Raw genomic sequence first — 20591 nt, 5'->3', positions numbered from 1 at the left:
CTTTTCTGCATACCTACGTTACAATTCGTTGTGGTGATTTAGTAATATTATAAATTTTGTGACTGCATTTTTGCGTTTTCGATGCGATTTTAGGCTTACCGTGATTTAACGTTGATATCTGGTCTTGCTCCTTTTATAATTTTACTTTGACCGTCGGCTTTTGTAAATAACAGAATGTAGATTGGCTCTGAATAAGTATCGTAGTCCTCTTGGTGGGTTTTTTCATGATATAATTAGTTTGAATTTGCATGTAACAACCCAAAATCGACCTCTGAATTCGGGGTTGAATGCTGTTTCCGGAATACCTGTGGACTCAAACAAGTGCACGAGTGGCGACTATGGTTTTATACTTCCCGCATTCATGATTGCGTCAACGCCTAATAATATACTTCTTTGTATAGGTTGAGTGTAGCTGGTATACAAAAAATTGGTTACATGTCAATGACCATTAACTTCAGGGATAGATCCTTTGCACGCCTTTCTATCATGCAGTATCTTTACCCACATACATGTGCCCGTGTCACGTGCCAATATTGCGCAACGTTAAAGGTTAATATATATTTTTGACATGGAGAAGACTGTGTGTTTCTATGGCCGAGTGGTCTAAGGCATTGTTGTTTCTTCGTTGCTGTTCTCAGTGTCGCTTGTTCGAATCCGAGCGTCTGTTTCTTTTTCTTATGCGCTGATTTATTTTTCCAGCGTAGGTCCTAGAAAAACTAATTTATAATATAATTTCTTTTTGTATTATTTATTTATTTATTTATTTATTTATTTATTTATTTATTTATTTATTTATTTATTTATTTATTTATTTATTTATTTATTTATTTATTTTTCGATTGATTATTTGATGATTGAGTGAGCAGATTTATCGATTGCTACTTTAGTTGTGGGACTTCTATTACAGTTTGAATGACATCGTACATTAGTATTGATTTTTCCGTGAAACATTATCAAGAATTAATATCACAGGTTTTATTGCAGATAGGAAGTTGGCTTAGTGATACTATCTGTTGATTCAGAACCGGAAGGTGCCGGGTTCGATTCCCACCTATGTCTATTTTTTTAAAGACTTGGAAAATTACTGCAGTAAGTTTATTTGGCGCGCGATCTCAGTTATTCATTTTCTGATGGCTGTGCCTCTTACAGGCACCCTCCCTCTGGAATCCAAACCACGGTTCGCTCATAACACCTCCCTTAAGCAAATAGTTAAACACGATTTCATCAAACATTATAACAATAGCTCTTTTACAGTGTGCAATCATCCCGGGCAATAATTTGGCAATAATAGAGGATGTGCGTGAAATTATTGATTGGCTCCATACAAAGGATTTGAACCGGTGTCCTTCACCGTAATCATGGCGCAATGCAGTGCATTCAATCAAACGTTGTCGTCAACCTATTTGATCGTATAGTGCATTAAATTTGTTATGTGTGTGAGATGTCGCGGTATATTGCAATAGCTTGTAATCATGCTTTTGTTGAATGAATTTGAGTACTCCGCCATATTTACGATATGCTACGTCATAATCTAGGTGATTATTTGCATTGTATGTCTTGAATACGCTGGCGAAGTTGTGTAATAATCGGACTAATGCTATAACAGTAAGTGAATACAAGTATTGAATATAGGCCTATCGCGTTGCAAAGCCCAGTTCAGTGATCCCAGCGAAAGTGAAAAAAAAATCAAATTGTTACTTTTATAAAAAATTTTAATGAAAAAAATTGGCAAAAAACCCAAGAAAACGGCAGTATCGACGAAGTTGAAGCCCATTCAAATAGGCCTACATGTAGCTAATTTATATACTGTCTGTAATTACAGATTCACGTAAATGCATTATTTTTGTCTTAAATAGACCTACACGGCTTTTGGCTGAACCACTAGCAGAAGACACCAAATTGATGTTTTATGACCTTTGACATTCTTTTGTGGCGAGTGACATGGTCAGTTCAATTCACGCCGAGTGTCCTTGACAGGTTTGACTCTGCTTCAGTGGTCATGAAAGAATTCAAAAGATAACCTCTGCCCCAACAATCCCAAGCAATTGTCTGAAACTGCTTTTCGGATGATGTATCATAAGAACTCAGTCGTCAAATGATGATAGTCATATAATGACCAAAAGATTATTACTGACTACTATATCATTGAAGACTGAGTTCAGCAGTACAAAAACTGAATTTTCATGATTTTTACTAACGTCCGGATGAAAAAATCACTGAATGGGCCGTTAGTTCCTCCTCTCCTTACCTTGGCAATATGAATCAAAGAAGAAAAAGAAAAAAAAAACAAAAAAAAAAGACAAACGTAAGAAACAAAAGAAAAACAAATATGAAAAGTTCGAACAATATTTGGTTTATAAAATTAATGTGACCGTGATGAGGCTCGAACTCACCACCTTCCGATTTAAAGTTCGAAGCGCTCGTGAACAAAATTCTGATGCCTTACCAAGTGAGCTGTGCTCCTGAGATACGAAATAAAAATAAAATAATGCACTGTATACCTGCTTGTGTCGGTAATTGATTTGCTCATATTCCATAATGGTACAGTGCAACAGAGCAAAAATGCCCATAATTTAAAAGCTATATAATTTATGAACAATATACACTACACATAAAAATACTAATACAAGGGCATTTCAACATAAGAATCCAAACAATTAAGTACCAACATGCACAGCTTTGTCCTTATATCACATTTGGGTTTTAACAAAATGTTATCAAACCTCTACTGTGATTGGCAGCTGCACAAGGCATCTCTTTGATAGCTGATAATGGCCATCCATTCAGCAAGTGGCTACTAACTGACCTTGACAGGCTTGAATGAGCACTGTCATCTGCTACAAAACCATCACACTCTAGGTTTGACAATGGAGTGAAAGACTATTGATTAGGCGCGGATTTTAAAAGTACAGCTCCTATGCGTGTATAGCAAAAAATTGGAATAGAATGTTTGGAGTCATGTAACTAAAATACTAAATGCATTCTGCAAAATGTGCTCTATCTGACCAATTTATAAAGCATTTAATTAGCTTTAATTTGACACATTGTTTGACATGTTTGGAATTATGGTAAATCATTAAATAAAATATTTATTAATTAATCAATTATGTCAATTAATTAAAAATTTAATGCAAATATGCATATTTTCTCTGACAGAATTGTAGGATTTGACAAGAGCCATCTTTCTTAAGTTTGATTCTTATAACATACCGGTATCGTATTGCGTCCCATTATAGTTACAGAAAAAAAAATACGCGTGCAGGATACGCACACCTACACACACACCCCTCTTTGCTTTACCTCACTTGTTCTGCTCAAAATTAAAAGGGGACATATCTGACAGTAAAAGCTTACATTTTATGGAAATTATGTTTAACTATTTGTTTAAACAGCACAAAACAGATAAAGCAAAATTACTATACATAGGACTATATACATGTATGGTATGCCAGGGACTGTTTAAGAATATATCATTAGATTTATGATATTTACTTCGAGGACTGTTATATATCAAAAATGTGAAAAATATCAAATTATAATAATTTGTCATAAAATTTGTATTATATCATAAATTTCAATGAAATTTATTTGATATCAGAAAGACATTCTTCGTATTCAGAATGCAATTCGATATGTCTGATGTGCTCTCATGTCCCACAAAAAATACTATCGAAACGCTCAAAACGCTCATTCCAGATCCCTTAAAGTCATAATGTACGATCTTATAATATGAATTTGGTTAATTTTTTTCAAACCTGATTTTTTAGCATATTTGTAATGTTTACAACTTGCACCTAAATGGAATCAGCCAAATTGCTTGTGTTTGTAGGTAAATAGAGCAAAGTTCGACATAAAGTCATAATGTCCTCCCATAGAACTACGTATTAAACGGCCAAAATAACAAGCAGTGTTTCTTTCACTTTACCTTATTATTTCAGCTCAAAATTAACAGAAACCATTCCCGATAATTATTACTAGTATTATTTCAGCATTTTGAGTATATAATGACAAATTTAAAATTTCTTGTTTTATTTATTTTTCTTTGATTTATATTGCCAGGGTAAGGAGAGGAGGAACTAAAGGAATATTCAGTGATTTTTTTGATTTTTTTTCATCCCGACGGTCGTAAAAATCAGCAAAATTTAGATTTTGGATACTAGACTGCGGCTCGGTCTTCAATGATAGTCAGTAATTTTTATATTTTGGACATTACTATGACTATCATTTGAGGACTGAGTTCTTATGATCCGAGGAGCAGTTTCAGACAATTGCTTGGGATTATTCAGAGAAGATGATAAAAGAGGAGGTCGCTCGCTGCCCACATCAAATAAATAATGTGTGCATCCGCCTATTGATGGAAACAATGATCTAATCCGATTGATCAACTAATACGATAAGTGGCTTTGCGAGTCATGACTGTCTAGCTCTAAACGACGCATGCCCGGATATCAATTTGTTACGTCAGTTGACCGCGAAATATAATTTCTGTATTGTTTGGCATGACTGGCTGCTAAGTGTGACCCGAGATCCCTGTGAAAAAGACCCGCATTTTGGATCCAAATAGCATTTTTGGACACGTTTGGACACAAAACGGGAGTATACGGAGAAACTGACACGAGTTTGAATTACTGATTACACTGGTTGTAAGTTTCCGTAAACTGCCGCAAATATTCAAATAGTTATCATTTAAATTTCTTTTCCTTTGACCTTATATTAATTTGACTGGAAAATTAATTATGCTTGACTTTCCATAACTTAACAATTTTTTGATTTTTTTAAATGGGAGTTGTGATATATATAATGCTTTTTCACTCGTTTAAAAATCATGGTCACCCTGGTTAGTATTATTTTTTTTAAAGAAAAAAAACATGATTTGACTGCAAAATTGGGACTTAACGATGTACTTCCGTGTGTGGAATATTTTCTCCACTAGAGAGAGCTACCAAATCAGACGAGCGTGTGGCGGATGAACAGATTACCACAAAAGAAGTTTCAAGTGGTGTTTTAAGTACCCCAAACAAAGAAAAGTGAATAGAGGTTAACTGTGGGTAATCGGATTATATGTTCGAGCGATCTCCTCTTTTCTCATCTTCTCTGGATTATTGGGGCAGAGGTTATCTTTTGAATTCTTTCATGACCACTGAAGCATAGTCAAACCTGTCAAGGACACTTGGCGTGAATTGAAAGACCATGTCACTCGCCACAAAAGAATGTCAAAGGTCATAAAACACCAATTTGGTCATTTGGTGTCTTCTGCTATCTAAAGGCCTTACATGGCTGATTTTGTACCTTTCGTCATTGTCATAGATGTGCTAACAAAGCTTGCTAGTGCAGTGATTCAGCCGAAAGCCGTGTGTCTAAGGCAAAAAATAATGCATTTACGTGAGTCTGTAATTTATATACCGGTACTGACAGTATATAAATTAGCTACATGTATTTGAATGGGGCTTCAACTTCGTCAATACTGTCGTTTTCCTGTTTTGTTTTTTTTGCCATTTGTTTTCATTAAAAAATTTATAAACGTAACAATTTGATTTTTTTTTTCACTTTCGCTGGGATCACTGAATGGGACTTTGTAGCGCGGATTATTCAAAACTTGTTTTTACCTACTGCTATGATATAGTATTAATCCGATTATTACATAACTTTGCCAGCGTATTCAAGACATAGGTTATGTAAGGGATAAACTGTACATGGGTATAGAGGCCCTGCATGCTTTTATTGATTGGCTCCAAACAAAGGATTTGAAAAGTGTCCTTCACCGTAATCACGGCGCAGTAGCCTACAGTCCATTCAATCAAATGTTGTCAGTGTGCGAGACGAACGATGTATAAATCTGGAGGTCACATCATCACTTATCATGCTTATTGTAAAAAGTTTGTCCAATGCATATACTGTGTGTAGGCCTATTGTTCCCGGGTATTGTCAATGCAATCAAGCAAACAGGTATTATATTTTGAAAAGGCCGCTATAGTATATTCACATGGGTGTCTTGAATGGCCAATCATATGGGACATAATCAAATTGCAGTGACTGCTTCCTTTGTTACCACATGTCAGTCATCTTGTGATTATTGGACCATGTAAACCTGCAAAAAACGAGCCAAAGTGCAGGCCCTATGTTAGCGCTACCTTAAGCTAATGAGTGCTAGCGCTAATAGCGCAGCGCCTTTCGCCCTGGCAAAATTAACAATTTTCCAAATGATACGACAATGAGCGCTAATAGCACTAATATCGTTATTAGCAAATCTAACTATACGCGCTAATAGCGCTATTAGCACACATTACGCTATTCTGTCGGTCGGACATCCGGGCATGAACCGGCTGACAATAGCACTGGAGTGAAACAACATTCGCATTCACTGAACTCTGGAGTGTATCACAAGCTATCACACTATTGTGCCAGGTTCGACTCTCTGCAAATAAAAATATGCGATAAGTTGTTTTCACTCCAATGCATGAATGGATGTGACGTGACCCCGACCGAGAGAATTAGCGCTAATAGCGCACCTTACGCTAACGAGTGCTATTAGCGCTATTAGCGTCTACCATCCTGAGAACATTAACACTTTTACAAATGATACGCTAATGAGCGCTAATATCGTTATTAGCACACCGTACGCTGTTAGTACTAATAGCGCGCATCACGGTAATGGCCGCTATTAACGCTAATAGCAATAATATATACTGTTATAGCGGGGTTGATTGTATTATTAATATTGAAATCATGTTCAATTACAGAAATAGCATCGATGGTGTCTAGCCGGCTCGTTGGTCTAGTGGTATGATTCTCGCTTCGGGTGCGAGAGGTCCCGGGTTCGACTCCCGGACGAGCCCATGTTTAACTTTTGCCAATACAAAAAAAAAAAAAATGAAAATGAATGGTGAATCGTAGCAAAACACTGTTAATTTTGGAAGTAGTTTTTATGAATAGAATACAATAGCTGATACAATAGCGAATTCAACAGAACTCTATTACGGGTAAATAAACCTCGTCGCGCTACTAAATTCATTTCTTATTTTTTCATTAACTAACCGTTATTTCATCAACTAACCGTTATTTTTTAAACTTTGGAAAACCTCGACCGAGGTTTTTAGTTTCTGCAAAAATGAAAATAGTGCTGCAGAATGGTGAATCATAGCAAAACAAATGTTAATTTTTGGTGAAAAACCCCAAAATTGGCACAGCTGTAGCTCTTGATATGTTTGACAAATTTGGATCCAGAGCCAAATTAAATTCATTCCAAGATGGCGGGTAGAGGTCATCGAACTTTATACAGGGAAAAAATTCACAAGGATTCAGAAAAGTATAGTTTGACCTATCTGTGATGTACGGTTCTCAAGTTATAAACAAAAGGTCAAGGTCAAGGTTTGACCTCTGCAGTGGTCAAATTTTAAATATTGGCAAAAGTAAAACATGGGCTCGTCCGGGAGTCGAAACCGCCCGGACCTCGCACCCGAAGCGAGAATCATACCACTAGACCAACGAGTCGGATATTCTTCATTTATGCTATCTCTGTAATTAAACATGAGTTCAATATTAATAATACTATTTCCGAGGAAAAAAGGTTTTTTAATATCTTGTGATTTTATTTTTTCAAAAATAGCAAATAACAAAAAAAAAAAAAAACGGAGCGGGGGACAAGAAACTAATCATTTCTTTAAATAGCACTAACATTCCGCAATTCTTCATCGCAGGCTCGTTGGTCTAGGGGCATGATTCTCGCTTTGGGTGCGAGAGGTCCCGGGTTCAATTCCCGGACGAGCCCGATTCTTTTTGTCATTTATTTAAGGGATGGGGGTATGAACGTTTGGACAGTATTTATTGTGGGACATTAGAGCACATCAGACATACCGAATTGCATTCTGAATACGAAGAATATCCTTCTGATATCAAATAATTTAGATTTTTGAAATTCGCAATGTAATACACATTTCCTGGCAAATGATTAAAATTGATATTTTGATATTTAACAGTACTCGAAGTAAACTTTATAAATCTGATGATTTATACTTAAAAGTGTATGTAGGTGGGATGAAAAGCCGACGATCAATTGAAAATTTTGACCTTTCGTATTGAAGATATGGATTTGTTTTCCAAAACACCAAAAAAAATTAGGTATTTTTGGGGAAAAATCCATATCTTCAATATGAAAGGTCAAAATTTTCAATTGATCGTCGGCTTTTCCTCCCAGGTACATACACTTTAAGAATATATCATTAGATTTATAAAATTTACTTCGAGGACTGTTATATATCAAAAATGTGAAAAATATCAAATTTTAATAATTTGTCATAAAATTTGTATTGTATCGTGAATTTTAAAAAATCAAAATTATTTGATATCAGAAAGACATTCTTCGTATTCAGAATGCAATTCGATATGTCTGATGTGCTCTCATATCCCACAAAAATACTGTCGAAACGCTCAAAACGCTCATTCCATATCCCTTAAGATATCCAAAACTTGCTGTTCCCTACATTATAGACTTTGGTGAAATTATGTTTGGTGACACTTTTAAATTTGATTTGAATATCCTTTAACATGTTTAGTTTTAACTGTTGTCATTAACAATGTCAAAAAGTAAGTGTATCCAACCTTGGTAAAACATGTCTGCTGTTTTTTCTGTTATCCTTCACATTTTAAAATTCGAGTAAATGGCGGGTTTGTTTTGTTTTGTTTTTTGTTTTGTTTCTTTGTGCGTAAACTATGTGATAACTATAACATGGTTTCAGTTTTACTTGAGTTACTTGAGAACCCCTTGAAAAAATTATAAAATTTAGCAAACACAAATAGAACTTATTAAATTACTATTTAAACCTCATAATATCAACAGAGGCTCGTTGGTCTAGGGGCATGATTCTCGCTTAGGGTGCGAGAGGTCCCGGGTTCAACTCCCGGACGAGCCCTATATTTTGTTCTTTCCTGATTCGTCATAAATTGCCAGTGTCTCTCCATAACAAATAAGTAAAATTCAAAACTGATGCAAATGACTCACAAGTTTGTAACAAATGCCCGGCATTATATTGGTGTCCCACTTGGAATGTTAGGTCGTCGTTTGGGAGTATCCGGCCTTGGGCCTGCGGCCTTGATGTTTTTTCTGGATACTGGGGTCGTTACACTAATGAGTGCTAATAGCACAAGTGATGAAATAAGCACACCTCGCGCTAAAAGCGCTAATATCGTTATTAGCGCACCTTACGCTATTAGCGCTATTAGCACATCATACGCTATTAGCGCTAAAAACGCCTACCATCCTAAGAGAAATTAACACTTTTGCAAATGATAAGCTAATCAGCGCCAATAGCGCTAATATCGTTATTAGTACACCTTTCACTATTAGCGCTAATAGCGCACCTCTGGTAATGAGTGCTATTAGCACCATAGCGCTTATAGCGCCTACCGTCCTGAGAAAATTAACATTTTTGCAAGTACGCTAATAAGCGGAAATAGCGCTCATATCGTTATTAGCACACTTTATACTATTAGCGCTAATAGCGCTATTTGCACACCTTACGCTGTTAGCGCACTTAAGCTTATGAGTGCTATAGCGCTAATAGCGCAGCGCTTACCATCCGGACAAAAATAACAATTTTGCAAATGATACGACAATGATCGCTAATTCGCTGTTGTAGTGCACGTTAGTAACCATTGGTTACTGCTCCAAGCCTGGGCTCATACATCTGTTCCAAATTTTGATATGCCATAGGCTTTGTGTTGTGATCATTTTGATCAGTGGTTCGTAACAAAGAAAGCGTGATCCAGTTGACATAGCAACGGTCATATTCTAACGTGCACAACGACAGCGAATATCACTAATATCGTTATTAGCACATCTAACGCTAACAGCGCCATTGGAACACCTTACGCTGTTAGCGCTACCTTAAGCTAATGAGTGCTAGCGCTAATAGCGCAGCGCCTTTCGCCCTGGCAAAATTAACAATTTTCCAAATGATACGACAATGAGCGCTAATAGCACTAATATCGTTATTAGCAAATCTAACTATACGCGCTAATAGCGCTATTAGCACACATTACGCTATTCTGTCGGTCGGACATCCGGGCATGAACCGGCTGACAATAGCACTGGAGTGAAACAACATTCGCATTCACTGAACTCTGGAGTGTATCACAAGCTATCACACTATTGTGCCAGGTTCGACTCTCTGCAAATAAAAATATGCGATAAGTTGTTTTCACTCCAATGCATGAATGGATGTGACGTGACCCCGACCGAGAGAATTAGCGCTAATAGCGCACCTTACGCTAACGAGTGCTATTAGCGCTATTAGCGTCTACCATCCTGAGAACATTAACACTTTTACAAATGATACGCTAATGAGCGATAATATCGTTATTAGCACACCGTACGCTGTTAGTACTAATAGCGCGCATCACGGTAATGGCCGCTATTAACGCTAATAGCAATAATATATACTGTTATAGCGGGGTTGATTGTATTATTAATATTGAAATCATGTTCAATTACAGAAATAGCATCGATGGTGTCTAGCCGGCTCGTTGGTCTAGTGGTATGATTCTCGCTTCGGGTGCGAGAGGTCCCAGGTTCGACTCCCGGACGAGCCCATGTTTAACTTTTGCCAATACAATTTTCTGCAAAATGAAAATGAATGGTGAATCGTAGCAAAACACTGTTAATTTTGGAAGTAGTTTTTATGAATAGAATACAATAGCTGATACAATAGCGAATTCAACAGAACTCTATTACGGGTAAATAAACCTCGTCGCGGTACTAAATTCATTTCTTATTTTTTCATTAACTAACCGTTATTTCATCAACTAACCGTTATTTTTTAAACTTTGGAAACCTCGACCGAGGTTTTTAGTTTCTGCAAAAATGAAAATAGTGCTGCAGAATGGTGAATCATAGCAAAACAAATGTTAATTTTTGGTGAAAAGCCCCAAAATTGGCACAGCTGTACCTCTTGATATGTTTGACAAATTTGGATCCAGAGCCAAATTAAATTCATTCCAAGATGGCGGGTAGAGGTCATCGAACTTTATACAGGGAAAAAATTCACAAGGATTCAGAAAAAGTATAGTTTGACCTATCTGTGATGTACGGTTCTCAAGTTATAAACAAAAAGGTCAAAGGTCAAGGTTTGACCTCTGCAGTGGTCAAATTTGAAATATTGGCAAAAGTAAAACATGGGCTCGTCCGGGAGTCGAAACCGCCCGGACCTCGCACCCGAAGCGGGAATCATACCACTAGACCAACGAGTCGGATATTCTTCATTTATGCTATCTCTGTAATTAAACATGAGTTCAATATTAATAATACTATTTCCGAGGAAAAAAGGTTTTTTAATATCTTGTGATTTTATTTTTTCAAAAATAGCAAATAACAAAAAAAAACGGAGCGGGGGACAAGAAACTAATCATTTCTTTAAATAGCACTAACATTCCGCAATTCTTCATCGCAGGCTCGTTGGTCTAGGGGCATGATTCTCGCTTTGGGTGCGAGAGGTCCAGGTTCAATTCCCGGACGAGCCCGATTCTTTTTGTCATTTATTTAAGGGATGGGGTATGAACGTTTGGACAGTATTTATTGTGGGACATTAGAGCACATCAGACATATCGAATTGCATTCTGAATACGAAGAATATCCTTCTGATATCAAATAATTTAGATTTTTTGAAATTCGCAATGTAATACACATTTCCTGGCAAATGATTAAAAATTGATATTTTTGATATTTAACAGTACTCGAAGTAAACTTTATAAATCTGATGATTTATACTTAAAGTGTATGTAGGTGGGATGAAAAGCCGACGATCAATTGAAAATTTTGACCTTTCGTATTGAAGATATGGATTTGTTTTCCAAAACACCAAAAAAAATTAGGTATTTTTGGGGAAAAAATCCATATCTTCAATATGAAAGGTCAAAATTTTCAATTGATCGTCGGCTTTTCCTCCCAGCTACATACACTTTAAGAATATATCATTAGATTTATAAAATTTACTTCGAGGACTGTTATATATCAAAAATGTGAAAAATATCAAATTTTAATAATTTGTCATAAAATTTGTATTGTATCGTGAATTTAAAAAAAATCAAAATTATTTGATATCAGAAAGACATTCTTCGTATTCAGAATGCAATTCGATATGTCTGATGTGCTCTCATATCCCACAAAAAATACTGTCGAAACGCTCAAAACGCTCATTCCATATCCCTTAAGATATCCAAAACTTGCTGTTCCCTACATTATAGACTTTGGTGAAATTATGTTTGGTGACACTTTTAAATTTGATTTGAATATCCTTTAACATGTTTAGTTTTAACTGTTGTCATTAACAATGTCAAAAAGTAAGTGTTTCCAACCTTGGTAAAACATGTCTGCTGTTTTTTCTGTTATCCTTCACATTTTAAAATTCGAGTAAATGGCGGGTTTGTTTGTTTTGTTTTTTTGTTTTGTTTCTTTGTGCGTAAACTATGTGATAACTATAACATGGTTTCAGTTTTACTTGAGTTACTTGAGAACCCCTTGAAAAAATTATAAAATTTAGCAAACACAAATAGAACTTATTAAATTACTATTTAAACCTCATAATATCAACAGAGGCTCGTTGGTCTAGGGGCATGATTCTCGCTTAGGGTGCGAGAGGTCCCGGGTTCAACTCCCGGACGAGCCCTATATTTTGTTCTTTCCTGATTCGTCATAAATTGCCAGTGTCTCTCCATAACAAATAAGTAAAATTCAAAACTGATGCAAATGACTCACAAATTTGTAACAAATGCCCGGCATTATATTGGTGTCCCACTTGGAATGTTAGGTCGTCGTTTGGGAGTATCCGGCCTTGGGCCTGCGGCCTTGATGTTTTTTCTGGATACTGGGGTCGTTACACTAATGAGTGCTAATAGCACAAGTGATGAAATAAGCACACCTCGCGCTAACAGCGCTAATATCGTTATTAGCGCACCTTACGCTATTAGCGCTATTAGCACATCATACGCTATTAGCGCTAAAAACGCCTACCATCCTAAGAGAAATTAACACTTTTGCAAATGATAAGCTAATCAGCGCCAATAGCGCTAATATCGTTATTAGTACACCTTTCACTATTAGCGCTAATAGCGCACCTCTGGTAATGAGTGCTATTAGCACCATAGCGCTTATAGCGCCTACTGTCCTGAGAAAATTAACATTTTTGCAAGTACGCTAATAAGCGGAAATAGCGCTCATATCGTTATTAGCACACTTTATACTATTAGCGCTAATAGCGATATTTGCACACCTTACGCTGTTAGCGCACTTAAGCTTATGAGTGCTATAGCGCTAATAGCGCAGCGCTTACCATCCGGACAAAAATAACAATTTTGCAAATGATACGACAATGATCGCTAATTCGCTGTTGTAGTGCACGTTAATAACCATTGGTTACTGCTCCAAGCCTGGGCTCATACATCTGTTCCAAATTTTGATATACCATAGGCTTTGTGTTGTGATCATTTTGATCAGTGGTTCGTAACAAAGAAAGCGTGATCCAGTTGACATAGCAACGGTCATATTCTAACGTGCACAACGACAGCGAATATCACTAATATCGTTATTAGCACATCTAACGCTAACAGCGCCATTAGAACACCTTACGCTGTTAGCGCTACTTTAAGCTAATGAGTGCTAGCGCTAATAGCGCAGCGCCTTTCGCCCTGGCAAAATTAACAATTTTCCAAATGATACGACAATGAGCGCTAATAGCACTAATATCGTTATTAGCAAATCTAACTATACGCGCTAATAGCGCTATTAGCACACATTACGCTATTCTGTCGGTCGGACATCCGGGCATGAACCGGCTGACAATAGCACTGGAGTGAAACAACATTCGCATTCACTGAACTCTGGAGTGTATCACAAGCTATCACACTATTGTGCCAGGTTCGACTCTCTGCAAATAAAAATATGCGATAAGTTGTTTTCACTCCAATGCATGAATGGATGTGACGTGACCCCGACCGAGAGAATTAGCGCTAATAGCGCACCTTACGCTAACGAGTGCTATTAGCGCTATTAGCGTCTACCATCCTGAGAACATTAACACTTTTACAAATGATACGCTAATGAGCGCTAATATCGTTATTAGCACACCGTACGCTGTTAGTACTAATAACGCGCATCACGGTAATGGCCGCTATTAACGCTAATAGCAATAATATATACTGTTATAGCGGGGTTGATTGTATTATTAATATTGAAATCATGTTCAATTACAGAAATAGCATCGATGGTGTCTAGCCGGCTCGTTGGTCTAGTGGTATGATTCTCGCTTCGGGTGCGAGAGGTCCCGGGTTCGACTCCCGGACGAGCCCATGTTTAACTTTTGCCAATACAATTTTCTGCAAAAATGAAAATGAATGGTGAATCGTAGCAAAACACTGTTAATTTTGGAAGTAGTTTTTATGAATAGAATACAATAGCTGATACAATAGCGAATTCAACAGAACTCTATTACGGGTAAATAAACCTCGTCGCGCTACTAAATTCATTTCTTATTTTTCATTAACTAACCGTTATTTCATCAACTAACCGTTATTTTTTAAACTTTGGAAAACCTCGACCGAGGTTTTTAGTTTCTGCAAAAATGAAAATAGTGCTGCAGAATGGTGAATCATAGCAAAACAAATGTTAATTTTTGGTGAAAAGCCCCAAAATTGGCACAGCTGTACCTCTTGATATGTTTGACAAATTTGGATCCAGAGCCAAATTAAATTCATTCCAAGATGGCGGGTAGAGGTCATCGAACTTTATACAGGGAAAAAATTCACAAGGATTCAGAAAAAGTATAGTTTGACCTATCTGTGATGTACGGTTCTCAGGTTATAAACAAAAAGGTCAAAGGTCAAGGTTTGACCTCTGCAGTGGTCAAATTTGAAATATTGGCAAAAGTAAAACATGGGCTCGTCCGGGAGTCGAAACCGCCCGGATACCCGAAGCGAGAATCATACCACTAGACCAACGAGTCGGATATTCTTCATTTATGCTATCTCTGTAATTAAACATGAGTTCAATATTAATAATACTATTTCCGAGGAAAAAGGTTTTTAATATCTTGTGATTTTATTTTTTCAAAATAGCAAAATAAAAAAAAACGGAGCGGGGGACAAGAAACTAATCATTTCTTTAAATAGCACTAACATTCCGCAATTCTTCATCGCAGGCTCGTTGGTCTAGGGGCATGATTCTCGCTTTGGGTGCGAGAGGTCCTGGTTCAATTCCCGGACGAGCCCGATTCTTTTTGTCATTTATTTAAGGGATGGGGTATGAACGTTTGGACAGTATTTATTGTGGGACATTAGAGCACATCAGACATACCGAATTGCATTCTGAATACGAAGAATATCCTTCTGATATCAAATAATTTAGATTTTTTGAAATTCGCAATGTAATACACATTTCCTGGCAAATGATTAAAAATTGATATTTTGATATTTAACAGTACTCGAAGTAAACTTTATAAATCTGATGATTTATACTTAAAGTGTATGTAGGTGGGATGAAAAGCCGACGATCAATTGAAAATTTTGACCTTTCGTATTGAAGATATGGATTTGTTTTCCAAAACACCCAAAAAAATTTTTAAAATTCGAGTAAATGGCGGGTTTTTGTTTTGTTTTGTTTTGTTTTGTTTTTGTGCGTAAAATATGCGATAACTATAACATGTTTTCAGTTTTACTTGAGTAACTTGAGACCCCCTTGAAAAAATAGAACTTATTAGTTTACTATTTAAACCTCATAATATCAGTGGAGGCTCGTTGGTCTAGGGGCATGATTCTCGCTTAGGGTGCGAGAGGTCCCGGGTTCAACTCCCGGACGAGCCCAAATTTTTGTTCTTTCCTGATTCGCCATAAATTGCCAGTGTCTCTCCATAACAAATAAGTACAATTCAAAACTCATGCAAATGGCTCATAAATTTGCAACAAATGCCCGGCTCCATCATTCAACTTTTTTGAAGTAATATATCTATGATTCAACCACTTGTACATTCTGAAGCATAACATTGCATGCTAGTTAAAATATACAATCATTATAGGCCCACTATCTTTTTTTCATATTCAAAATAAGCAATTTTTCGGACACAATAGAACAATAAACCATGTAGTGTGCTGGCATGATGCAGTCATGTCTGATGTTAAGATAAGGATAATGAACTGAGTGCAATGCATTCGTCAAGATAATCGCACGCGCCGTGGAGTTATTGCATTTAGCTCGAGAGCCGATAGGCTCAAGAGCTAAATGCAATAACTCCATGGCAAGTGCAATTATCTTGACGAATGCATTTGCACGAGTACATTATCCGTCATACACTTTGAGTGTAGGCCTATTAAAACAATAGGCAATATTAATTGCTGCATTCATTATATTAGTTTTAATATTAGGGAAAATATCTTACATTTAAAAACACCGTCAGGACATTGACCAGCTACGTAGCATTTAACTGGTAAAGAAAATCAATTCCTGTATAAGTTAGCTATCAATGGTATCGATTGCGCCATACGTCATACTTTAGTAACTTATTCACGCATGGTTTGTAACCAATTGACTTTATGTTGTGATCATTTAGAGCACTGAACCAGTTCATCTGGAAACGATCGATTTAGATGTCCGACTAGTACTACGGTGAATATCAACTGGACTTTATAGCTCTATAATTTGAACTTTAAAATATACTTATATTAAAACACACGACATTGGGATTTAACAATTTGTTCAGTATTATCATAGGCCTTCAAACACATGTGTTTGAAGGCCTATGGTATTATAAAGCATGATCATGAGATTATGCGCTAGTGTGTGTTTCCAGGCCCGGCTATGTTATTTTAGATATAGGCCTACATGTATTTCATTTGTAAAATGCTGAATATTTTGCAATGGTGTCATCTTGTATAATTATGATCCACCTGTTTTTGGCCCTTTTAATTAATAGAAGCTCGATTATTCTCATTTGATGTTTGATTTATTTGAGGTCATTAATCATAATTTATGACAATGATATTTGCATAATAGGGTGCAACTCTACTAGTCTTATTACAAGACTGCCCTACCCTAACCCTAAACCTAAACTCCGTAAACGAGGACTGGACTCAAGTCTAGCGAGTTGCACCCTATTCGGTAATTGTACCCTATTATAGAACACCGTTTGTAACTATACCATTTTAACACCACAGAATGTATATTCGTACTTTTTTGTTGTTATATATATCGAACAGACAATTATATAGTTATGTGACCTCTGTGTCGAAAGCGTCACCTAACTCTACTATATGGTTATGTGAAAGTAGTATTTCTAGTATTTGAGCGTGCACGTATTATCTAGAATCTATTGTTTAGCGTGCAGGTTTTAGATAATGCATTGTTTAGCGTGCAGGTTTATATAATTTGGGCTGTGAAGGGTAGTTCGCGAAAATAATGCACGGGAGAAGAATACATAACGATGAATAGAAACGGGCACTAGAAGTGTATACCAAGATAACACTCATTGAAACAGCTCAACTGATTAAATCGGATCTTCTCTGGCTGTGCACATGTGACTGTTTTCATGTGCGATATCGCAATAAAGTTTGCATTATAGCTTCAGTTGGGTAACCGATTATAAAGGAAACGAAAGAAAACATTCCCTCATTTCAAATATATAGTTTTGGTTTCTCTTTTGTTCAGAAACCAAAAATCAAGGGATTAAAAGTAGAGCTGATCTGATCTGCAATCATAACACTATTATGCTGGGAGGACACAGTATAGGGTATATAACCAGAAGTATACAATAGCCTATTGTGCTAACATAATTATTATCATGATTGATATCGGAAATCTATCCGCGGACGACAGTTGATGCTCTCTGTCGAAGGTAGGTGGCATATTACACTCACGAGTTCTAGGCCTAGAAATCATATACATGCGCGTATACTGAGAATGGGGTGGGGTGGGGGAATTTGTTTGTTTGTATGAAACATAAACGATGCATGGAGATGATTTGATTATGAATTAGTTTATTATGCCCGGGAAGCACAACCCATACCTCTTTAAGAGGGGCTCCCCTCCCTATATAACCACCTCTTTCCTAAATTACCCCTTTCCCCTCCTCCTCCCCTACATTCGATATCTTCATCTCGAGCTCTCCTCCCCTTCTCTTTCACTTCCAATGCTCTCTCTCATATGTTTCTCTCTCTCCCGGCCCATATCCCCCTTGCCCTCCAACCCCCCCCCCCCACACACACACACACACACCCTAATCTTCTCCCCTCTATCGTCTACTTTTTGCAGTAAAAATTGCTTCAGTAAAAGTCATTAGGTTATTAGAGGTCATATAATGGCCTTCCATCGATTCTGGTACATGGGATTAAGGACATGAATCGATTTTGTTTATAGCACCTATACAATTACAGTAGTGGCCTCTTTTGTAATGTCGAATGCAAATATTTCGATGGTCTATATATTTTCACAGTGAAATCAGCTTAGGCTATTTCGTAGTCTCAAGCCAATGCTTTCAAACTAAATCAATGCTTTCAAATGTAGACTGTTTTGTTCGACTTCTCTGCTCGTGAATATTGCACTGCGAAATTTAAACATTTCTTTTGTATACTTAGATCAGGTAACTCGAAAATCCTGTAATTTTATTCGTCACACCACTTATAAGAAACTGAAACCAAAACCGAAACTACCTGTCACAAATGTTTAGTTTTAAACAAAAGGTAGAAACAAAGAGTTCGATATCTTGTGATTCAAGTGGTTAGGCAGGACAATAGGAAACCACGTGACCAAAACCAAAACCAAAACTAAAACTATATATTTGAAATGAGGCAGTGGTATGTGTGCTTTTGTTCACGAAATGAGACAATGGCGTGCTTTTTGTAAACCAGCATTCTTGAAAATGAGCAACATAATGATTGTTGACTTAACACGGTTTGGAAATAATTTCTTCATATTTTTGGTGTTATCTGTCGTTTACATATCCTTCCTAAAACACAAAAGTACGACCCTCTCCAAACACCTAAATTAGCTAAAAATTTAGGACATGTTACAAAACTATATTGTCTAGAATTTTAGAAGAGTACTTTTAATATTGGCCGGTTATTTTTCACACAGCGACGTTAACTAGGCAATGTACTATTACCTATAACATTAACTAAAACACCAAAGTACGAATATTTCCAAACATCTAAATTAGCTAAAAGTTTAGGACATGTTGAAAAACTACATGTTCTAGAACTTTAGAAGAGTACTTTTAATATTGGCCGGTTATTTTTCACACAGCGACGTTAACTAGTCATATCCCCATACTTTTAACGTAGGGCTATTTGTAAAGGTCACGCGTCAATGGGAAAGAGCACTGTGTATTGTGTATAGGAAAACGGACAGTAACTGCAGTATGGTTATTTCAATCATGAATTTCAATCTAATAAAGAATAGTTATAACTAACTGCAATGATTCGTTACCTTGGTAACCATTCAGGGAAGTACAACTTAAGTACCAGTAGCTCAACATCAGGACTCAATCGGCAATGACTATTTTGATGTGTTATATCTTGGCAACAAGTCATTCTAGGTGGTTCAAACTATTCTTTATTAGGGTTGTTGTACAGAAAGAAGCACTTGAGACTATTTTCATCAAAATTGGAGCATTTTTCTATTTTAACCCCTGTGGAGTTCTCTATTTAACCTTCGACCCGTTTGCTCACAACGCAAGAACGATAAGTCGTAGATATGTGAAACTATATACTTTTAAAAAAAATCTTTTTGACGAGAGGAATATTTGACATGATAGGTTTGGACAAAATTGGACAAGTTTTTAATTTTGACCCCTGTAGAAACTTTGACCTTGGATATCTCGAATTGCCCAGGTGTGACAATTTTGCACCTCTCAGAGTCTGATTTTGTACCTTCCGCACAGTGTCATTGCCCCGATATCTTCATGGCAGAAATCGCCATGGTAGGTTGAATCCACAGCCACGCATGGCCATTTTGTTCCGACCTTTGAGACGCATAATGAGCCGAGAGACATCCGACTAACGCTACTGACAATAGCCTGGTAATTGACCTCTCTGTGTGTGAGTGAGCATGTATACGCCATTATGAGGTCAATGGTCATATGCTTTTAGACTGCTTGCACGAGTGAGTGCAGCTAGCCTACGCTGCACTATAGTTCGGCACATATAAAATCAGAATATTTTTGTCAGTTTTTGAGTTCAAGATGCAATGGTTCTTTCTCAAGACGCAAGCTAACGACTATTATATCCGTTGAACACATATATTCAAGTGCAAGGAACAAAATTTAGCTTCTTTAGACTAAATCAATTACGGGATATATTCATCATTTTCTACACCGGTATCCAAAGATTTATCGTCTGAATATCAAATCATGCATAGCACATTCACGTGTATCGATCCCGGGTATTCATTTCAGTGTCTCTGCTGTATAATGTAATTATTAACCGGGCGATGTCGGTGTGTTCTGTAGAACAACAATCTAGAAACAAAAACACTTAAACTGACAAAACCAACCTACATTGGTCTGCCACCGGATTAAATATACGAATAATTTTGACCAGAAATATGTTATGTCCCCCTC

The 20591-nt window shown here is 36.8% G+C and overlaps 7 non-coding genes across 7 annotated transcripts; all 7 read left to right on the top strand.

Annotated features, from left to right (window-relative positions):
* Positions 1-6764: 6764 nt before the first annotated feature.
* Trnap-cgg (transfer RNA proline (anticodon CGG)) lies at positions 6765-6836 on the top strand. Its single transcript has one exon. It is a non-coding gene; the product is annotated as a tRNA-Pro (tRNA).
* An 860-nt stretch (positions 6837-7696) lies between these two features.
* Trnap-ugg (transfer RNA proline (anticodon UGG)) lies at positions 7697-7768 on the top strand. The gene has a single exon. It is a non-coding gene; the product is annotated as a tRNA-Pro (tRNA).
* Positions 7769-8837: 1069 nt separating this feature from the next.
* Trnap-agg (transfer RNA proline (anticodon AGG)) lies at positions 8838-8909 on the top strand. Its single transcript has one exon. It is a non-coding gene; the product is annotated as a tRNA-Pro (tRNA).
* Positions 8910-10515: 1606 nt separating this feature from the next.
* On the top strand, positions 10516-10587 carry Trnap-cgg (transfer RNA proline (anticodon CGG)). The gene has a single exon. It is a non-coding gene; the product is annotated as a tRNA-Pro (tRNA).
* Positions 10588-12587: 2000 nt separating this feature from the next.
* Trnap-agg (transfer RNA proline (anticodon AGG)) lies at positions 12588-12659 on the top strand. The gene has a single exon. It is a non-coding gene; the product is annotated as a tRNA-Pro (tRNA).
* A 1606-nt stretch (positions 12660-14265) lies between these two features.
* Positions 14266-14337, top strand: Trnap-cgg (transfer RNA proline (anticodon CGG)). The gene has a single exon. It is a non-coding gene; the product is annotated as a tRNA-Pro (tRNA).
* A 1437-nt stretch (positions 14338-15774) lies between these two features.
* Trnap-agg (transfer RNA proline (anticodon AGG)) lies at positions 15775-15846 on the top strand. The gene has a single exon. It is a non-coding gene; the product is annotated as a tRNA-Pro (tRNA).
* The last annotated feature ends 4745 nt before the right edge of the window (positions 15847-20591 follow it).

Source organism: Amphiura filiformis, chromosome 6 (assembly GCF_039555335.1).
Source record: "Amphiura filiformis chromosome 6, Afil_fr2py, whole genome shotgun sequence".
In the NCBI taxonomy this organism is placed as follows: Eukaryota; Metazoa; Echinodermata; class Ophiuroidea; order Amphilepidida; family Amphiuridae; genus Amphiura; species Amphiura filiformis.
Note: the sequence above shows the minus strand (reverse complement) of the source record. Positions and strands in the feature narration are given on the sequence as shown.